Genomic DNA, 6,466 nt, shown 5'->3' on the forward strand with positions numbered 1-6,466 from the left:
ACAAAATATATTTAAAAAAAAATGTATAAACCAGAAAAGCAAAGCTCAGTAGACAAGTAGACAAATGCTGTAAATAATAACAAGAATATCCTTGCAAAACACCCCAGTGCAAAAAGACCAGAAAGGCTACCTCACTTGAGTGAGCATCAAACCTGGCCTGTGGGCTATCCACAGCCACATGACCCCAATACCAAACTGATTCTGAGACCTTACCAGTTGCCAACCGTTGTCAAATGTTGCAGATAGAAATGGCATGAATAGAACCAATGTGATTCCTTGTTCTACATGTCAGAGAGGTGTATTTGTTCTACATAACATTGTTCTATCTGAATGAATGTATTTTGAACAGTAATAAATATCTGGAATTTATCATGGTCCGTGTATTTACTGCTGCAGTGTTAACAAACAAAACAATGCCGCATGGCGTTAACCAACCATTACCACGGCTACCGCTAATTAGAATGGAAATGTTTGTGAAATGTGTGGTTAGTGAAGGAGCGCGATGTGCTTCTCCACACACGACTGAATGGAAACACTATAATAGCCCAACATATTCTCTTTGAATGCAACCCATTTGAACTGCAGATTCAAATAAAAATGTTTAAAAATATATATATATATAAAGAACCATTGATTTGAAGTGACTGTTTATATTTCTTAAATATTTATTGATCTCAATATTAAATCATTTCCGGGTAACAATTAAGTACCTTACTGTTTAGAAAAAATACATATGTGTCACCTTTATTTAACCAGGTAGGCTAGTTGAGAACAAGCTCTCATTTACAACTGCGACCTGGCCAAGATAAAGCAAAGCAGTTCGGCACATACAACAGCACAGAGTTACACATGGAATAAACAAACATACAGTCAATAATACCGTAAAAAAAGTCTATATACTGTGATAGTTTTCAATAAAAATGTTTTTTTTACATTTATTTTTTACAAAAACAGATTCTTAGCAGAGAGCTGAAAACAAGCTGTTATTGGCAGAGAGGTTAGGAACTCTCTTTCTTATTGGTCTGTTAACCAATTTACTTCCACGTGATGTCACTAGGCAGGCCAAAACTCCATCCCACCAAAAAAGGCTGACATTTCAGGCGGCCTTCTTAAACAGCTCTTACACTAAAAGGGCATTATCATAATTTTCACAATTTCACAGTATTATTCCAACCTCATATTGCTGAACTATAAATAAAACAAAGGAAATCGCATTTCGACTGCACTGTGCCTTTAATGATTTGAAGCTGGTGTTTTCCTCTGTCAATTTACCAATCAATTCAAGTGTACTGTTAACCAATGTTGCTGATTGGCATTATTACTCACCAGAGACATGTCCTGGAGGCATGAAACATTTTTCAAAACAGGGTGGTAACACCTGAACTTGACTAATAAGAACAGAGATATTTTGTATTCTGTGTTGCTGTGCTACAGTGTGTGTCCTACTGAACCTGATACTGGTTTTCCTTCGGTGTTGTCTGGTCTGTAGTCTGCAGGTCCTAGTTCAAACAAACACACATTTACAAACACAATGTTTGGTGAGGGAAAGAGATTTCAGCCTTTTTTGACTGTCTGGAACATAAATGACCAGTGGAACAGTCCAGATCCTGTGTCACCTAGTCTGTGTGTGTCTGGTTATTTTAGGTGGTTTGGACAGTTCTTTTTTCCAGAGTGGATTCTGTTTGGATGACCCTCCTTCCTGTCCGTCCTCAGGCTAACTATCTATATCTGGACGAGGACCTTCAAGGACATCCGAGAACAACTCGTGAGTGTGTGTGCACGAAAATGCTGGCTTAAATACAACCCAAATTTGGGTTATTTGGTAACCCAGCACTGGGTAAATATTGGACAGAACAAACGCTGAGTTATTTTGACACAGACAGTTGGGTTGGGTGAATAACCCAACATGTTGGGTTGTTAGGATTACCCAAACGTGGGTTAATTTATTAACCATCATTTGGGTTTTTATTCGGGGTCTTTTTTTTAATGCAAGTGTAGGCCCATTAGGGCTGTGTTAATAATATCATTATTCACAAAACGTAACAAAGCAGTAACTACACCAATATTAAGATATGAATAAGCTCTTGAGCAAGTCATACACTTGGGTAAACCTCATTAAAAAGGCAAAAGTGTCAGTGTTCAACCTTATCATGTGATATCAATTAGTGATGGGTCGTTCGCGAACGAGTCGGCTCTAAGAGCCGGCTCTTGAAGGTGAATGTTGGGAGCCGGCTCGCATATCAGAAGAGTCAAATCTATTTATAAAAATATTTTTAAAAATAAGATATGAATAATCCAAAGATTTTTAAAAAGAAAAATAAATAAATGGGCCTAAATGCTCAAGCGCACACACATTCATTCTGACTGTCAGCTCAGACTAACAGCCTCACCTGTTGTTCCTGTCAAACAGACACGCAGTGTCAACCAATGAACCAAAGATGCGTGAGGGAGGGCCGAGCCAACTCACTCACAGTCACACACTTAGCAGCCGAGGAGAGAGAGGAAGGACATCTGTGAAAACAAAAGCTGGAAAATGAGTCGTAAGCACAGTAGCATTTGGATGCATGTTAATAATGTAGACAATTTTAGAACACAGTGTAGAATTTGCCAAATCAAAATCTCATATAAAGCCGGTTCTACGCACAACCTACACCGGCATATGTGAATTGTGCACCCAACTGTGAAGCTAGCTGTAGCGGAGAAACTAGTGGGCCTGCTTGTGATAGTGGTGGAGTCAGCACACGTGTCAAGTAGGCCTACTCCGCGACCCACAGCAACGCAGTCTTCTTTGGACCAGTTTATGCCAAAGTCTGTGTCTGTAGCAAAACAAGGCCAAATTGATATTGCATTGGCTAAAATGATTGCCACCGATTTCCAGCCACTTTCGATCGTGGAGGACAGAGGTTTTTAGAAATTATAGCAATAGTCTAAATCCAATGTACACAATTACCAGCAGGAAAACCCTTTCAAAATCACTTATTCCACAACAGTACGAGAGCACACAGGCTTCAATGTGGGAAAGAGTCCAAAAAGCTACTGCAGTTTGCCATTTTATATGTTGAAGTGGTTTCTTGAGTCAAAGGATACCCTCATCTCTACCCTGGCCATTGTCAATGCACCTGCTGATGCTCTGACCCAAGAGGAATGGGAGGTGGTGGAGGAGGTGTGCAGAGTCCTGGAACACTTTGAGCAGGTCACTGTGGAGATCAGTAGAGAGAAGTACAGTAAGCAGTTATTACTACATCAATATTTAATCCAGTATTATATATGTATATGAGCAGAAGTAGAATGTAGTATCAGTAGACAAAATATGAACCTGAACTAATAAATTACTGTTCTCTCTTTTCAGCAACGTGACAGCCTCAAAAATGATACTCCCGTGTAAGGGTCTGCAGCGAATCACAGCCAGCCGCCAGAGAGAAGCAAATGTAACCACAGAACATGTGAAAGAGTTGATGGACACCCTATCTTCATCAATGGACAGACAATTCCACAGAATGGATAAAAATCACGTGCTATCAGAAACCGCTGCACTTGACCCCAGGTTTAAGAAGTTAGCCTTCAGTGATGCCAGAGCGATTGATGAGGCTCTTCAAAGAATAACCTCAGCAGCAGGGAGGGACAGCCCCAGCAGTCAGCTGGCTCAGGCACCAGGGCAACAGGAAGAAGAGGGAGGGACAGCCCCAGCAGTCAGCTGGCTCAGGCACCAGGGCAACTGGAAGAAGAGGGAGGGACAGCCCCAGCAGTCAGCTGGCTCAGGCACCAGGGCAACAGGAAGAAGAGGGAGGGACAGCCCCAGCAGTCAGCTGGCTCAGGCACCAGGGGTAACAGGAAGAAGAGGGAGGGACAGCCCCAGCAGTCAGCTGGCTCAGGCACCAGGGGTAACAGGAAGAAGAGGGAGGGACAGCCCCAGCAGTCAGCTGGCTCAGGCACCAGGGGTAACAGGAAGAAGAGGGAGGGACAGCCCCAGCAGTCAGCTGGCTCAGGCACCAGGGCAACAGGAAGAAGAGGGAGGGACAGCCCCAGCAGTCAGCTGGCTCAGGCACCAGGGCAACAGGAAGAAGAGGGAGGGACAGCCCCAGCAGTCAGCTGGCTCAGGCACCAGGGGCAACAGGAAGAAGAGGGAGGGACAGCCCCAGCAGTCAGCTGGCTCAGGCACCAGGGCAACAGGAAGAAGAGGGAGGGACAGCCCCAGCAATCAGCTGGCTCAGGCACCAGGGCAACAGGAAGAAGAGGGAGGGACAGCCCCAGCAGTCAGCTGGCTCAGGCACCAGGGTAACAGGAAGAAGAGGAATCAGATGGAGCAGAAGCACCAGCAGTAGTGCCACAAATGTCTGCTGTTTGGATGCTGTTTGACGAAAGAGCAACTGGGGATGCAGCACGAAGGAATCCCTCAGCAGATGCCATAATGGAGGTCCGATCCTATTTGGAGGATCTGCAGATCCTCTGTGCTGGTGGAAGAACAAGACCTCTGTCTACCCACGGCTTTCTAAAGTCATGACAGGGAGACTCTGCGTTGTGGCCACATCCGTTCCCTCTGAGAGGGTCTTCTTGAAAACGGGACAAATAATGACTGAGAGAAGAACCCGCACCAGCCCCTCGAAAGTGAGGCAGCTTGCATTTCTGAATGAAAATGTCTCATAAAAGCAAAATATGGTCGGCATTGCTGTGTGCTGCTGGTTATAACATGGCAACAAAGAAGAGAGAGAAAAGAGGGACCAGTTTAATGTTTTAACTGGGATGCTGCAGTTTTGCACATTGTTATTTGTTTTTCTTTGATATGGTGCAATATTCTATTATTATGTTGTTCAGATTGTATTCGTTTAGAATTGTTACATTTATATGCACGTTGTTTATATACATTAAAAAAGTTCTACTTTAAATGCACATGTGTAATAGCATTCTTTTTTACAATTATTTCAATTTGTGGGATGCTGCAGTTTTACAAATTGTTATTTATTTGTCTTTGATATGGTGCAATATTCTATTTTGCTGTTCAGATTGTATTAGTTTTGAATGGTTAGATTTATATGCACTTTGTTTGTATACATTAAAAAGTTATACTTTAAATGCACATTTTTAACAGCATTCTTTTTCATAACAAACCAATGCATTTTTAAATACATTGTGGTTAAGTTAGACTATGATTTCATTTACTAATTTAATTAGAATTGTTTCAACACCAATCATAATCAAACTATCGCAAACCGTTTGACTTGAAAAAAATAGAAAAACATATTTAAAAACAAAACCCGTTTGGGAGCCAAAAGAGCCGTCTCTTTTTGGTGAGCTGAGCTGAACGAGCCGGCTCACTGAAAAGACGAACCGGAATGACATTTACACTCACGGGGGGGCTGAAAAAAATAGCTATCTAAGCCACACCCCCAGTCTTCTCATCTGACCCAATAGGTCATATCTCAATAACCCAGCATCAATAACTCAGTATGAACAACCCAACTATGTAACCCAATACCTGCAACCCAGCAGTTCGGTCATCCAAACAACCCAGCATTTGTGTGTGCGCGCTTGCTCTTCTGTCATGTGTGAGGCTGTGTGGTCACAGAGACTCAAACACATCTATGTTCACATGCACCAACACACGTCTCAGCAGGTCTCCGACAAGGTAAAGAGACAGTTTAAACAACTCGAATCAGTGAAACTGTTTAACTTGTCTGAACTCTTACCTGGCTATTAACATAGCTTTCTCACTCTCTCTCTCTTTCTCTGTGTGTTTGTGTGTGGCTGGATTTAAACCTGATGGTAATTAACCTGAGTGCAAGACCTGGTTCAGAGACACAGAGCAGGTAATAATGACTAATCTCATGTTATTGTCTTACCTCTTGACACAGTGCTGTTTATAGCTGCTGGGTGTGTATGTTTGACCAAGCAGAAAAAACTACAGCATTGTACACCTGAGAGTGTGTGTTCTATCTACATCTTTATCAAACTGCATGTGATGTGTCTCTAGGGTTGCCGTTTTAAAATGACGGGCTGAGGCTGCTTGGAGATGCTACTCAGATAGGGTGAGAAAAAGAGATGGAATGAGAGAGAGATCCCTTTCTCTTTGTTCTCTCCTCCCTCTCTGTGTGTGCCTGTGCAGTCAGAACTCCTTTAGTGCCAGTGTTGTTCACCTTGCAGAGGTGGCTGTAGTTATACTGCAACATCAACTTCTGTCAAACACATCATCAATGTTTCATCACCACTGAACTCTATTTATCCTCCCAGCCTCTCAGGTTGTGTGTGTGTGTGTGTGTGTATGTGTGTGTGAGAGAGAGAGAGACAAAGCTGTCAAACATGCTTTGAAGAGCAACAAAGGATTCACGCTTATAACCTCGCATGACAGGGGAACACCTGCAGTGTGTGTGTGTGTGTGTGTGTGTGTGTGTGTGTGTGTGTGTGTGTGTGTGTGTGTGTGTGTGTGTGTGTGTGTGAGAGAGAGAGAGATAGAGAGCAGGAGAGAGGGATA

Source organism: Oncorhynchus masou, chromosome 8, assembly GCF_036934945.1.
Source record: "Oncorhynchus masou masou isolate Uvic2021 chromosome 8, UVic_Omas_1.1, whole genome shotgun sequence".
Classification (NCBI taxonomy): Eukaryota; Metazoa; Chordata; class Actinopteri; order Salmoniformes; family Salmonidae; genus Oncorhynchus; species Oncorhynchus masou.